This window comes from Sitophilus oryzae, unplaced genomic scaffold (genome assembly GCF_002938485.1).
Source record: "Sitophilus oryzae breed Bouriz unplaced genomic scaffold, Soryzae_2.0 scaffold_860_pilon_pilon, whole genome shotgun sequence".
NCBI classification, from domain to species: Eukaryota; Metazoa; Arthropoda; class Insecta; order Coleoptera; family Curculionidae; genus Sitophilus; species Sitophilus oryzae.
The window spans coordinates 22,174-39,818 of NW_022147484.1; positions in this window are offsets into that span (position 1 = coordinate 22,174).

A 17,645-nucleotide genomic window follows, 5' to 3' on the forward strand; every position below is an offset into this window, starting at 1 on the left:
GTAAATTGTATGTCAAAATACATCACTCTTAATAATGGTAGTTTAAATCTGCACGCTTCTGAATAATAATTTTAAAAGAATTATTCCGCATAAAGTCTGGCGATCTTGGTACCAAAACGTTACGACTCTTTATATTAAAAAAAAACGTATTATGTGAATATCAGAAATATGCATAACATGTGTAAAATTTATCAAAGATTTTTCTTTAGTAATTAAATATATAATATACCTGAAGGGCTTAATGAATTCAAATGATTTTAAATTATATAGTTATAAAATCAAGTGATCTGGCCTGTTTTATCCGTTCTGGTTACAAGCTGGTTGTGGTGAACTGTAACTGGAACTGGATTGTGGTATAAAACGTCTCTGGACAGACAGGATCGAAAACTTGTGTGGATTCAGGAGATTCCTCCGTTATTCCCGGTGTGAAATGTAGGGACAAAACGTGGACCAAATGTCAGGTACAAAAAAGACAAAATGGCACCAGAAAATGCTACCATAAAGTGCCTTAAACTAAAATGCTGCCATAAACTAAAATGCTGCCATAGTCTAAAACCCTATACAAAGAAAAAAGGGCATTAGGAAACGTTACTCAACGTTACGTTTAAAATAAAGATCTTACCTCTGCTGAGAGGGTTTTCCCAAACAAATTGACAAAATGCCAACAAACGCCGATAGTTCTATCGGGTTCAGCTTTAGCCACCAATATGGCAAGGGAAGGTAGGCACGAGGTATGACTATACATCGTCAGATATAAAGTGACGAACAAACTTCGACCGGACTGAAATATCTCGCCAGAAATAAATTTGAAGAAAAAATACTAGATAAAAACAATACTTAGAATGTCATCTCGGTGCGAGGACTTAAACCTGAATTATTTAAATAAAATAATTCTGTCTTCGGATTTATATTAATCATGCGAATTTTAAATATAATGCTACAATCTCTTGGATTTCTATTAATATTAAATAAATTTTATTAAAAATTGAACTAAAATTGTTAGTATCATTAAAAACAATTCAAATTCAAAAATTGTATCAGTCAAATTCCCTCATTTAATGTGAATATTAATGTAAATATAAATACAGCTCATTCTAAGCTCTACTTATCTTTAAGAAAAATTTAAATCATTGGTGCAATTGGGCCTTAATGCCATTTCGAATGAATAATAGTATTAATAATAGTTTATTTTTTTTTCTTTTTCTTAAACCTTTAGAATTATATCCATATATATTTTTTTTTGGGTATGAGGTTTTATAAAGATTCTATATAGACTGGTGGTAGCAAGGCGGCTGCGGCTTCAAGAATAAAGTGCCTGAGAAAGCCCACCATGATGAGGCGAAACGTCGCGCGTCGCATAATAAAAAAAAAAGTTTCCATTTTCAATTAATAAAAAAAAACCTCATACCCAAGAAAGGAAAAAAAATATATATGGAGTATTAATAATGTACATTATAATAATAATACATTTTATTTTATAGTGTGTATTAAAACTAAAAAAACAGTTTTAAATTAGTATTATATTAACAAATTTTGATTTTTTAATCCAAGAAAAAGTAACAAATTTCTCAATCAAAATATTTGTGGTCCTGAAAAGGACCTTTGTTTTCCCATGTTCGTCAAGGTAGGTAACGGGTAACCGGTAAAAAAACAGGATAATGAAATTTAAAAAATTACAAAAATTGTTCAAAAATGTCTCCCTCTTGCATTAAACAATAACCCAAACGATCATAAAATCCCCTCTTCTCACATTGGATAACATATCAGGGGTGACAGTGTCAAAGGCATTAAATGTTTTCTGCCTTAACTGCTCCAAGTTTTGAATTTCTTCATGGCCGTAAATTTTAGATTTTATGTACCCCCATAAAAAGAAATTATTCTCCTAGAGGTCAGGTGAAATTAAACGTCAGTCTAAACAAACCTGTCATTTTTGAAAACTTGTCAGAATTTGGACACACACTAAATGGACTTGATTTTCCTATGTCTCGAAGTCTGTCGACTTTTCTGTATGTATAAATAATGTATTTAAAGTAGGGTTCCCAACCGTCCCGGTTTGGCCGGGATTAACCAGGAATCAGAAAGTTTGTCCCGGCGAAAGTTTTGCCTTGGCCGGGACCTGGAAACTAAAAAAATGTGTACGACACACATAATATATTTTATTTTCTAATATTTAATGTCTTGCTTCAATTATTTAAAAGCTTAAAAATAATTGTCCCGGAATCGCCGATGCTCAAGTTGGGAACCCTAATTTAAAGGCTTTCATTGTTACGTCAAGATATTTCAAGATTTCTAGATTTCTTGACAATAAAACTTGGTATGGACTTAAAATTTCTTGTATTGTTTTGAAACATAAAATTACTTAAAAAAATCCAAACCAAAAAGAATAATTAATTCATTCAGATGTTTTTTTGTCTTTCATTTTATTAACACCGTGTTGACTATGTCTTTATAAATGAACGGTAGAGCATTCTAAACTCCCACCGCGCGCAATCAAAACTTTAAAATTATGTCGCCGCCAGAGGTCTGATGAAGTTTCGCCCGACCGGCAAGCTAAAGGGGCCGAATATTTACGACCCTTCGACAAAAACTATAGTTTGCCGCTATTCGCCGATGCTAAAATTCAACTGCACTGGCCGGAGATAAAGATCGGAAGTAGTTCGGATGAATTGTCTTCATTGATTAAGCCGTTGTTCCCGTTCTTCCCGATGTTTTGTATAGGCGAGTTCCGGGAAACTTCAACCGCCTCGCCTGTATATACCCAACCGGAAGTTTATTATTATTTAAAGTCTTCCGAGAAGTATATTATATACTTATATAATATATATATATATATATATATATATATATATATATATATATATATATATATATATATATATATATATATATATATATATATATATATATATATATATATATATATATATATATATATATATATATATATAGGTTATATATATTATATATAGTCTATATAGAAGTATATATATATATATATATATATATATATATATATATATATATATATATATATATATATATATATATATATATATATATATATATATATATATATATATAGGCGAGTTCCGGGAAACTTCAACCGCCTCGCCTGTATAAACCCAACCGGAAGTTTATTATTATTTAAAGTCTTCCGAGAAGTTAATGAACATATATTATCTGTGTATTTTATATAATTAAAAGTTGTAATTTTTGGAAAAATAAGTTTGAAAGAAAGTTTGTTATCGGTAATTTAAAATAAATAATATAAAAAAGATTTTAAAGTAATATCTTGTAAGTAATTACATCGTATGATCGAAAAAAAAAACGGTGTCCAGTTGGCTGGGAAACGACGATCAATGACAATTCCAAAATAAATTTACATATAAAATGACAGCGATCTTCATTTCATAGCCATCGCTGACACCGTTTTTTCTCGACCATACGGTACATATATCGAGAAACTATGGGTACACTAGTTGAATTTGACACATTATGTCAGTTTAATAATATATTTCTGTACAAAGTCTGTAGTTTTGTGTTTAGTCGTAAAAGTGCTTTGCTTTTATGCCTAGCCATTAAAATTACTTTTTTTATATTGTCAATCACGTCGCAAAAATTAATAATTTTGGGACGTTTAGAAAAAATATGTTTTTATTATATATATTTTTTTTTATTATATTATATATTTTTGTCTACTACGATTAACACTTTGTAGAGAGGCAGTGTCTTACTCAGTGTAAAACGGGGATACACTGAAAAAAATATTCTATAAATCAAAAGTAAATTATTTATTTGATTAACCTTTATTAATATTAAATAAAACTTATTCAATTTTAATTATGTTCAATATACCGCTGTGTTTTTTAGAAATTCTCTGTTTTTTGTCTCGACTTAATGAAAATATATTCATATTTAAAGCATAATAATATATGATTTTTTTTGTTGACTAAATAATATATGGGGAAATTAAAATAATTTTGGTTGCACATCATAATACGACCACCAGCAAACTCCATAAGACGACGCATGGTGTCATTGATGACTTGCACGGAAAGTTGTTTTAATTTCCCTTTTTTTCCAATTTAGGAACAGTCGCTATTTGTCTTAACAAGTTTTACTAAAATAAAATAGATATATCAAAAGGATAGAAATAAATTTCTGAAAACATTTCAAAATAATAATTGTTTTGCCATTCTTCAAGCATATACAGTATGTCCCCGGATCGTGATCTACAGGAGAAAAACTCTTTGTTAATAACATTTAAAAAAAATGCATTTAAAAAATTTCGCTTGCTTTAACATTATTAATCCCGCTTATACTTTTCCAAATTTTCATAGCGTTTTAGAGAAAAATAAAAAGATATATGAAAATACAGTAGATCACCTTTTTTGTTACACTGACTAAGACACTCGAAGACATTTATCAGGACTTACGACTGAGGATTAATTTAAGTAGGAACAATATTCGGATTGTCACGAGTATTTTAACAGGATTGTCTCTTCAATGAAGACATCAGCAGACTGAAGACAAGAAACGACAAATTGAGATTCTGTGGGAAAAATGAGGAAACACCAGAATACCTCATCACTGACTGCGCCGAGTTGATAACCATTCGTGCTATAAACTTTAGTACGACTTAAATCGGACATGGAGAACTAACCTCTATAAAACCGTTTCAGATACTGGCTTTTCTCAAAGCCTTGACAATGTATGATGAGATATCTCAAGAAAGGGGGACACAATACGGTGATCAATTTCCCATCTCCCATTAATCTACAAACTACAATCTACAATCTTCAATCTACAATCTACATGCTACAATCTACAATCTACAATCTACAATCTACAATCTACAATCTACAATCTACAATCTACAATCTCCATCCTCCAATCTCCAATCACCAGTCCCCAACCTGTAATTTATAATCTACAATCTACAATCTCCATCCTCCAATCTCCAATCTCCAATCTCCAATCTCCAATCACCGATCTCCAACCTGTAATTTATAATCTACAATCTACAATCTCCATCCTCTAATCTCCAATCTCCAATCAGCAATGTGTAAGCTGTAATCTGTAATTATTTTTTCTGCAATGTTCAATCTGGAATCTACAATCTATAGTCTACAATCTACAAACCACAATCTACAAACCACAATCTACAATGTACAATCTACAATTTACATTCTACAATCTACAATGTTTATCATCGAATCTCCAACCACCAATCTCCAATCTGTAATCAATAATCTATAATCTACAATCTCCATCTCCTAATCTCCAATCTCCAACCTGCAATTTGTAATCTGTAATCCGTAATCTGCAATGTACAATCTAGAATCTACAACCTACTATCCACTACTACATTCTACATTCTACGTTCTACATTCCACATTCTACAATCTTCGTAACACTAAAATAAATTTTGTGATAGTACTTTAACATTAACAGAGCCCAAATTTTTTTCTTTACACTGACTGAATAAAAACGATATTATTATTACCATAGAAACGTCCTTTTATATTATAGAACTTCAGGAAAAATTTAACGATATTTTCATACTTTTTATTTTCCCTAAAATGGTATGGAAGTTTGGAAATATATTACGGCGCACGCCGTTTTAGCACAAGCAAAATCTTTTATAAAGAATGTATTGTTCTTAAAATATTAATAATAAAAAAGGGTTTCCACTTGTAAACACTATCTGGGGACATACTGAATATGTACTTAGCCGTTATATTTGAAATAATAAAAACGAATCGTTTAAATCAAATAATATGTTTTTTCAGTGTATGATTGCTTTTCTTGTTCGAAATGAATTTGTCCCGAAAGCGGCAAATCTTGGCACCGGAAACGACATTTCCGAGATAGTTTTTATTGTTGATTCGTGCAGTTTTGCCAAACCCAATAAATTTTCTTTTATATCGATGTCTGTTTTTTTCCCTCTTCGATGTAATGGTTTTTGGCCGAACTCGCCGATTGTTTTGAATAAATAAAGTGAAATTTATATAAAAATGTTCTTAAAACAAATAACACTGTGGTTGTTAATTATTTTTTATAGCTGCATTTTTTATAAGTGATACCAAGTCGTGGGAAATTTCGAGTTACAGAGAGAAAAGGGAAATTTTAACTCTAAACATCATATTTGTGGGAAATTCTTCAAAGTTCATGTATTATTCGTAAAATACAATAGACTCTCGATTATCCCAGCTAATGTGGGCTGTACCCTAACTCGGATAATTAGCAGCTCGGATCGTTTTTTTATTTTTTTTAATATGTATTATTTAATGATAAATGACAGTACTTACCTCAGTCCGACGTTGATATCTTCGATCGCAAACTGTAAGTGCATAGATTGCATGTAAGTTCCCATTGCAGTCGGGTGCCAGGGGGAATCCTTGGCTGGGCCTCTGGAGCATCTCGCTGTCTTGTCTCTGACCGTAGTAACGTGGGTCGTGGCCAGGGATTTGCAGCAAGACGTATAACGATGCTGGAAGAGGCTACCGTGTTCCTTTTACCAGGCCCCTCTGGTAGAGGGTATTGGAGGCCTTAGCTTAACCGCCCGGAACAAGAATCAAAGGGATGCGTGGCTAGATAGAAGACTAGCCTTTTGTCTAGTCTCAACCTTAGGGAACTAGGGAGCACCCCATTGTATTTGCACCCGTTACTTCTACATACTGGGCTCTATAGTGGTTTTTTAGATGAAAGACAAGGCAATAGAGAAAAAGAGATATATCCTCTATTATAGATTCGGGACAAAACCGGTATGAAGTCTAGGGAGAGTGCAAGTTAAAGAGACGAAGAAAATGGAGACAGATCCTCCAGCCTTCACCTCACGGGTACCTCAGCCGGAGATAAGGTTCCCGACTGTGAGGAGCACGGAGGGCCAAACCCCCAATATGGAAGGGTGCATACTCTGGTAGGAGGTAGATGTTTACCTCCTCAATATTAAAATCCCCATGTATTACGTGTTATAGACTGTATGATGAATTATAACTCAAGAAAGAGGGACACAATAGATTTTTAAGGTCGTGGTGATTAACCCCCCTCCTACTCATTCTACATTCTAGACGTGCACACTATAGCCAGCTTAATACATCGAATGGCGTTAGAGCGTCGCGGGGAGCACAGGATGTGGATAGCAAAGAGTTGAACAATTAGATCTTATATGCCGATGAGCAGTGACCGAAGTGATCAGACGACGCGGTAGAATAAATCTGGGGAAAGATGACAACCACATGTAAAATTGACACGTTATGGATATTCAGTATATGGCCATGGAGAGTTTAGGTTAGAAAGTAATAAAGTTTGTAGTGTGCCACAGGTGTAAGTGAATAATATAACTAATATATTAGTGAGTTTTTCTGTTTGTTAATCGCAGATTACCTGTTGCCATAATTAAGGGATTTTTTGTATTAGATCGAGGCTGCCTGAAGCACTAGATTGAATAAAGCTGAGTCTGATCGTCTACGTATTATTTTCCATCTCCAATTAAACCCTCACAATCCATCCCTTTACAAGTTACAAATATTTATTTCCGCAGGCATTACTGCTAATATTTTCCGAGATGCAGCTGAGAGCTATTCTTTGAAACACCTGGTACTATTGAGTAGTCGCCACTGAATATAATAAATAATAAATAGATCTAATCTAAAATACTATAAAATACTACTAAAAAAACATTTGCCTCTGAGCATTATTAGGGTCCAAGGATCACTAAAGGTCACTGAAGGAATTTGAAATGATGTCAATATTTGCTCGGGCTTTGAGCTGAAAATCAGTTTGGGGCCATGTGGACCGAAATGTCGGTCCCGACCGTCGCCGATCGAATTCTAATGACGATCCGAGCGCGACATCGTGTTTGCTTTACCGAAGAAAAACAAGTATTTCAGACTTCCAGTCATTTTTTTTTCTTCGAACTGGGAACTATTTCGAACTATTACTGAAGTTTAGCTATCGCAGCAGTATTTATATGGATGGGGAAAAGTTTCGTGCTGTATTGGATTAACAAAGAGGATAAATCTTAAAAATGATTAATTAAATATTTATTTTTATACAAATTGCACGAAGTATTAGTTTGTTGATCGAGAATTTATGTTATTTTTTGAAAAAATACTATTCTAAATAACGTACTTTGAGCACGAGCTGAAAACAATATTTTTACAGGCGTCAAAGTATATCTGTTATAAATGGTGTAATGCTGGTTGACACGGTCCAAGTGTACTTAATCGTCTCCTATACGATGTGGCAAATGTTCATGTGTCCAACGTTGGAACGTGTTTGATACATTGTGTGGGACCGGCTTTACCGGCCTTTTTTTAAGGTGCATCCAAGTAACTAGGATGGCTGCCAACTTACTTGGATGTTTTGAAGCCTTACAACTCGACTTGTATAAAACAGTTGATACCATGCAAACAGCGTAAAAGTGAAACGCGCGCAACATCTATCTAAGTACCGTATGATCGAAAAAAACGGTGTCCAGTTGGCTTGGAAATGAAAATCAATGAAAACTGTGAAGAAAGAAACAATAATGTTTGTCTGATGTTTATTGTTGCGAATTTATGTTCTTCAAATTTTTTTGTCAATATTGTCACCAAATTAACTGGTTTCTAAAAAAGGCTGATCTTCTGATTTGTTTTTTAATTGTATATCAATTAATTGTTTTTATGCATAAGAAACTTGAACTATAGTTTGAACTGTCTGACAAGTTAACAGCTGATTTACAAATTATTATTCCACATTAAACTCTTAATAATTAAACTAAACTGTGAAACCCTTATCATAATTTTGCTGCATAGGATTAACCGTTCTTATTTTAAACACCGTTACATAAGAAAACTTTCAAAATATACAGGGTGAGAATTAAATAAGTGCAAATATTTTTAGGGGTATTATATTTCGAACCCAGTAACACGATTATGAGTTTTTTTTGCAAAAAAATTTTGAAAATATGGAATTTTTTGAAAAAAAATTTTGGAATTTCGTTTTTAGTTAAAAAATATAATTTGTTGATAATATGGCAACAAACATAGGTAGTATATAAAATTTACAAGAAAGAAAATGCAGAAAAGATCCAGTGGTTCTCAAAATTTTAGCACAAAATCTTTTTTTTTTGGAAATTTTCAAAGTAAAATATCTCGGTTATTTTAGATTTATTTGAAAAACGGTAAAGAGAAAATATTTTTCTTTTATCGAGATCTACCAACTCTGAAAATATTTGCACTTATTTCTCACCCTTTATATATGGTAATTACAGTTAGTTTAAAATAATTTCTTTGTTTAAATTTTACTGATGTAGGCATTTTCCGAGGCATTTTCTATGATTAAAATAAACTTTATAATTTTTTGAAGTAGTCATAATTTTACTGTACACGAGTTACCATTCTTACTACTGTGTGGCATCGCCGACCAGGACAAATAGGAAATCCCATGTAAATTTTAAAAATTATGAATTAAAAATATTACAAAACTCTTTAATATGAAGCGAATTGTTCATTTTGAATGGTTTATACGAATTCGTTCTGGAGTTATGAGATATACAAAAATACTAAATATCGCAAAAATTTAAAATAATGTGGTCTTGATCAAACAAACATTACAATCATAAGTTATGTCATAATATGACAAATCTATTCTGTTAAAATTATTTTTGGCTACAATAAAGTCAATTTAACATTGAAAGAATAAATTTGAAGATGACATGTTTGATATTCTAATCAGGACCGTATTATTTTTTTGATTAATTTAGTATTTTTGTATTTCTCATAACTCAAGAGCGAACTCGTATAAATCATTGAAAATGAACAATCTGCTTCTAATGTTGCAAGTTTCTAATATATTTTTTTTATAAAATAAAATGGGAAAAGCTTATTCATAATTAAAATTTACATGGGGTTTTCTATGTCCAGGTCGGGCGATACAACGCACTGTGAATAAAAAACACAAACGTCACATAAAAAATGATAAAAAATATACAGGGTGGTCCGAACTGTATTCCGAAAACTTTGCCAGTATATTCTGCACATCAAAATAGGTCAAAAAGATCGAATAAATTTATATCTTAAAATGCTTCGTTTCGGAGATACACGGTGTAGAAGTTTCATTTTTGTTTCGATTTTTTCCAAATAATTCTTGAACTATAGTCGATATTTAGATAACAAATTAGTGTCTGGGTATATTTTAACATGAACTGATATAAGGAAAAAAAATCCATATTAAACACCTAAGAAAAATTCTATATAAGATTATTGAAATTAGAAAAAAAAACATATTTGACGTGTCAATGAGGCGATTATATTTTTAATCTACGACAATGTCATTATGACATATTTAACATTGTCATTTGAATGTCATTATGGCTTTCATAATAGCACTAGTGCTATTATGAATTCATAATAACACGCAAATTTTAAAATAAGAAACAAACAAAAAAGGTACCTAAATACGTTTATTTATTGTAAACATTAATTATAATATCAGTACAATTGGTTAAATTAATTCCAGACGATGACAGGTGAGTTGAATTTTTAGAAAGTAAATTTATTTCCTGAGTGCCTGAACTTGTTGAAGACATTGCCAGAAATGTTACCCAAAATATTACATGACACTTTTTTCTTATTTTCTTTGGAATTTTCAATATAGCTCTCTACCACTGTGTTAGAGCGCCAACCACCATGTCTTTTAACAGTTAATAAATTCACTCCTGAATCTGCAAGCAACGACGCAGACGATCTACGGAAACAATGTCCAGTGTATTGTTGTGGATTTGGAAGAATGGTATTTTATACGGCATTTTCCCTAAAGTATTAATGCCAACGGGTTGCTTAATACATTTTCCATTTCTGTACCCCACAAAAATCGAGTATGCTCTGTGTTGCTTGGCCGCATAGCTATATATCTTCGAACCATTTCCACCATATTTATTCCTTCAACATTCCCTTTCCTTATAAAAAAATCTCGTGATATCTTTGTTTTCGTAAACGGAATAATGACATGAATGCATTGTCTTTCATCTTTAACATTTTGCAGCTGCAGATTTGTCAACTCGATACGCCGACAGGCTCCCCCAAGTCCCACTATCAATGAAACATTTGTCAGGAAATAAGTTTTATCATCAGCTTCCAACAAAAAACGAGTTATGTCTTCTTTTCTTAAAATTCTCGATTTTTTTGACCGAAATCCTTCCGATTTTCTTTTTAGAAATGGAATTAAATGGACGTACTTACTAATATCTGTATTTTTCTTCACTGATATAACTGAACGTAGCATGGAATAATATACCCAAAGCAATGAAGCCTTCCTATGTTTTGAAAGATGTTCAAAATATGCCAGGAGAACCTTTTTGTTACTACTATTCTTGATTCCTTTCCCTTTACACCAATCTTCACGTTTTAGACGAATCAAATCTATTTTTCCAGGCTCCTTGATTAAAAATTAGTGTTTTTAATACAACCATGGCACTCTAGATTGAAATTTAAAATACGATCTTTTTTAAAGCAAAGATGTCAAAAGTTGGCATATGATATGTCATTCGATTCAGAGTGTCATTTTCAATCGAATAAAGTAAAAAAATACCGAGAGTGCCATTTAAAAATCAAAAGTTGTAGTCAATTCCGGTGAAACAGGAAGTGACCGAAAACATTTGAATATGTCATTCAATCCCAATTTATATCAGATACTAACGTACCAAATCTCGGTTTTTTATCTGAAAAAATAAAAAAGTTATAGGGATGAGCCAGTTTTGAGACGCACTCGGTAAGTCCCAAAAAAACCAAATTTGAACTATTAACGAAAAAATTAAAAATTCAAAATTTCAAACTCTATCTGTATAAGCATCTTTCATTTATATATTTTTTATTAAAACAAAACAACGACTAATTGTTTTTGTTTTATTTATTTTTTTTATATGATGATTTGATGTTAAAATTATTATATTTGTTTTAAATGGAAATAAAACTAATTTCGGACCTGCTATTTAAATTTAATAATTTCTAGATGTATGTATTTCTGTTTTTATGATGGACTTGAACTACGCCAATAACATCAAATCTAGATGAAACAACTATATTAATTCTGGGATCAATTAATAAAATAAATAAATACCAAACGGTTGGGTTGGATTTGGTATTTATTTATTTTACATTTACATTTTTCTTGTATATGTTGGGTCAAAATAAATTTAGGTGTTCTGGTTTTACGTGGATCTGAAATTTTAAAACATTTTCAGATTGTGATGGATTTATGGGATGAATCTTAATTTAAAAGTGACAAACAATATAGCAAAATAAAACTCATAATACAACAAAACACTCTTACTTTTACACTGGACGCGCGTTTCGCTAACCATGTTAGCATCATCAGCAGATGATTATAAACTGATGAAAAGAGTTTATAATGAATGAGTTTATAATGAATGATGAAATGAGTTTATAATCATCTGCTGATAATGCTAACATGGTTAGCGAAATGCGCGTCCAGTGTAAAAGTAAGTGTGTAGTGTTTTGGTGTATTGTGGTGATTTAGCGTTTTATTTTGCTGTATAACACCAAAGGTTCCAACCCTCAACTGTGATAACAAACAATATATTTAGTATATATATTTTTTTTAAAGATTTTTACGTTTAATTAATATTTTAGTAATTAATTTATTAATAATAGTTTTATATCTTATTTCATGATCCCCCAAACCACAGTTAAATAATACATATCATACTTTTTCAAATATATGTATTTAAGGGAAAAATAATAACAAATTATTAGTTAATAAATAACAAAGTAACAAATAATTTGCCATAGAAGATGTATTGAAAGCATTAACAGTAACGGCTCTGAAATAATTAATAAATAAAATCTATCTAATAAATAACTACTTAATTAATCAATCAAACTTACTTCTCTGACTGCAGTCAAGCAAGGGTAATAAGGACCTTTATTGTCACGTTCTCATTCAAAATCAGGAAAGCTACAAGCTCTTTGCTTCGACTGTTTAAATGCTTCGGAATATTTTCAACACACAGTTTCAAGGAATCCAATACAAAAACTCGAAAATTTAGTTTTTAAAAGAACTGTTTATGCTTAGAAGTAACAATTTAAGAAAAAAAACTATGAAAAACGGCAAAAAAAACGAGAATTACTCCCAAAAATTCAACAACACGATATTATACAAAATAATGACTGACACTAGGATAATTGTCAAATAATACACGACAACATTGCTGAACATGGCACAATGTGACCAACAAGGCGGTAATAAAAATCGGTTTAATCTAATTTTTGTAGCTTTAATCTAAATAAAATATCTGTTACATTTGCTCTATAAAGTATAATGAAGAGCTGCTTGGTATTTTAAATTAGTCAACAAATTTAAACATTTTTGCTAAAGTTTAATTTACTCCGGTTTATAGGCTTTAGTGTCAATTTCGATGTGATTTATGACGTGCATCGGAAAATGTTTTAAAATTTCTATACATGCCAGTGAGAATGACTCATACCCATATACCCCGTATAATGAAATTGCGTTTTAATTAAACACGATAACTTCGGCGTATATTGCGGTCTGTTACCAACTAATTTTACTGTAATTTACACCCATACGTGCCACTTAATATATTCTCAGCTAGTCCTCCGTATCGGTTACGATGCAACATACACAGACAAACATGTACAGAGATACACCGACACATATATGCACACGCATCAATTTACTTCTCGGACCCCGTTTCCAATCGGGCCAAACAGAACAGAACAGAACCAATTTGAGCGCTATCGCATCCAGAGGGCGCATCGGAGAATGTGTTTGCTTAAGATGCCCTCTCTGCGTTAACGATGATACTTGCCCACTACACGTCCATTATTATAAACCGCATACGTTATCTGTTTTGTACAGGGTGATCAAATATAGATTAGATTTTATAAGGTGGCTATTGGCCTATTTCAGATCTAGTGTAGTAACATTTAGTCATCATCTTACAAGTAGTCCCACTACAGTTTTGACGTTCTTTTTCTTGCATTGTTTTTTTTTCTAGAATTGATTTGCCTGCACTATTTCTGGTGAATTTTTCCACGAATTAGAGATCATATTTTTATTTCACAGCCATATATATCGGACTAGGATATCCACAAATGACGCTATGTTTTCCCTCCTTAATAAAGTTTACTCCAGCCTAAATAACCATCATTCTACAGCAACAATTTTCTGTGATTTTTCCAAGGCGTTCGACTGTGTAAATCATAAGATCCTAATTAATAAACTGCAGCACTATGTGTTCAGGGGAACATCTCTCGAATGGTTTAAGTCGTATCTGAGCAACACAAGTCAACTTGTGAGGGTGGATACCACGTTGTCTTCTAGCATGCCAATAGAATGTGGAGTACTTCTGGCTCAGTAAGAGGCCCTATTTTGTTTCTTCTTTTTATTAACGACATTACTAACATAAACATCAGTAGTAAAATATGTTTTTTTGCAGACACTAGCTTCACTTGGAGCAACAAGGACGTCACGGCACTTCATAGGATTATATCAAATGACTTAATCACCATTAAATCTTGGTGCGATTTGAACCTCCTGAGTCTCAACATTTCTAAAACTAAAGCTTTGTCGTATAAAAACTTGTTGCAGTCTTTTGTACTTTGTAACACCACTATTGACGTCGTAAAATCTGTAAAATTAGGGCTTGTTGTAGACAATTCTCTAAAATGGGACATGCATATCGACGCTTTGTCGAAAAAATTAAGCTCTGCCTGTTTTGTATCTAAGGTCTGTTTCTAAGGAGTTTAACTTGTCAGTGACTAGAACTGTTTATTATGCACTTTTTGAGTGGCACCTCAGATATGCCCTTTCATTCTGGGGTACGTGTTGTCTGACTCAATTTGACCGCATTTTTTAGCTCCAGAAGAGAGCTGTTCAAAATTCACTGGGACTAAACAGCAGACTCATTGCCGGGACTTTTTTAAAGAATTAAAAATATTGACTCTTCCTTCCTTATTTATATGTGAATCCGTTTGCCTATTACGTAAGCATGTATCAGCTTCTCAAGAAAGGCCATCTCACACTTATCCACTTAGGAACGTGGAGCAAGATCTTTATCTACCTACCCCACGCTCAGAGTTAGTTAAAAGTTCAATATTATACAACTCGAAAAAAATGCACAATCACCTGCCATTTGAAATCAAATCCATCATTTTCTTCATTTCGCAAAGCATTGAAATCTTATTAACTAGACAAGGATTTCTTCGCCGTAAATGACGTATTTTGATGATCGAATTTGATCTTGTAAACACTGATCTAATATTTGCTATTACTATATTTACTATAAATATAGTAAATATTTTGAATCTTATTTTCATTTTTATATTCTTTGACATTGTAAACATTTTTTAAATGTTTATTTTTTAAACAATAAGGGCCATTTCGCACCAACACAGTCCAGTCTAGTCCCGTCAGATTCAGTCTAGTCCAGTCAAATAACTACAGTCCACTGCTTTCACACCAAACGCATCCGACGTTTGTTGGTGAACGCTTTGAAGAGATTCTCGTCCATTTTCAAAGCGCTCTGTTGTTAAACAGCTTATTTTTGCAGAAAACACGTTAAAAAAAATCTCATCAACAAACGTCGGCCCCTTTTGGTGTGAAAGCAGTAGACTGTAGTGATTTGACGGGACTAAACTGAATCTGACGGGACTAGACTGGACTGTGTTGGTGCGAAATGGACCTAAGGCTAATTTGTATATACTTGTTTTGTATTCTCTTTTGTTTGTTTACTCATCTTTGTCTACAAATTGTAAAATTTCTTGACAATAAAGGCATTTATTTAGGGTTTCTGGTTTCTCGACCTCTTTTATTTCTCGAGACACGCGAATTCTGGATTAGAATTTTACGAGTTTTTCGAGTATCTCTGGAAGTTTATAAATGTTTAATAAGATTAAACATTAAAAAAAAGAATAAATAAATTTTTGCTATATTAAAATTAGACTAATAGATAAGATCTAATAGATTGGCTATAGAAAATTAGACTAATAGATGAGATCAATTAAATAAAATTGTGAATTTCTCGAATGCACATACTAATTAGCAAATCAACAAATCAACTACAAACGATAAAATTAGTGAAACTATACCCGGCTGGTCTATATAAAAAGTAAAGAGTAGAGTCGTAGTACTTTTTTTTATAATTATTGTATCTCAACCAGTTTCCACATGCATGTACAACAACCTTTAATTAAACAAAAATTACTAGTAACATTATTACATACGTAACTATAAAAAATCTTTTAACAAAACAAATATTTTGCTCTCAACAAAAATGACTTTTCTGTTTGTAAACCATTATGTTAATAACATCACAGTCTTTCGACTAACGAAACCGTAAATTGTAATCATTATCGAGTTTTAGGTCCTCTTCATTGTCATGCTTTGCGATGTCCAAAACTTCGGTTGAACTAGAATTTCAGTTTGGATATAAGCTATTATCCGCCCGGAATTGATTTCTCGATTTCTCGATTTGTTTTTTGCCGTCTCGACTAAAGATAAATTTCGAAAGGCGAGAATTCTTGAGCAGAAACTATACAGGGTGGCCTATCAAAAACGTTCCGCAAGGCATAACGGCTAAGATATTCTTTTTTTTTTCAAAAAATCCAAAAACACGTCAATTTTGTTTGTGAGGGGGAAAACTTTTGCCCCAAAAATGATTGCAAAATCGTCAAACCTCTAAGCGGGGATGTCATCCCCCAACTTTTTTCAAATGGGAAGGAGGATCAAGTGGCACCGCAATGAAAAGAACTTTCTATTCTCTATATTTCCCCGCCTCGTTTTTGAAAATCGGTCGAGTCATTGAGAAAATATGAAGGATTGAAATTTAAAAAGTTTATTTAAACATTTATCAGAGTAAATGATAAGGATAAATTCCTTCGACTAATTTGAGGTTTTTTCTTATTATTTCTAGATGTTTACGCATTTTTTCACGTGCCACAAAGTTGAACGATCAGGTACGGTAGTTGCTAGATAGCTGTTCTGTGACTTGTGCGTTGAAGTTCTTCTCAATATCGTTAAACTGACCCACAATAGAATTTTCAAAAATACCAGCCCACACGTTCAATTTCTGAGGGTTTTGTGTGTGCACCTCGTGAAAAACCCTGGGGGTGTCCTCAGCCGAGTACCGACAGTTGTGCTGATTAACTACACCGTTCATAAAGAAAATACACTCATCTGAAATATACACATTAAAGAGGAAATTATTATCATTCGCCACTCGTTCACTCATAGTTTCACAAAATTGCAAGCGATGATCAAAATCGTGTTCGTTGTGTTCTTGTACCAACTGAATTTTGTATGGGTGGAACTTGTGTTTTTTTTAATATCCTTTGGACACTTGTACGATTCACGCCGGTCTCATTGGCTAATTTTCTTGTATTCAGCGTAGTATCTATTGCAACTTGCAATACTAATACCTCCATAGCTTCATTTACTACAGGATTTTCCCTCTGCCTCTTTTTATTTATAACGGAACCGTAGTTTCGCGAAATTTTGCTACTAACTCGCGAACAATTTTGCCATAAAGGTGTTTGTCAGGATGGCGTTCGTTGAATATCTGCGCAACCCGATTGCCACATTCATTATTTTTAAAATAAAGTTCGATTATTTTCACT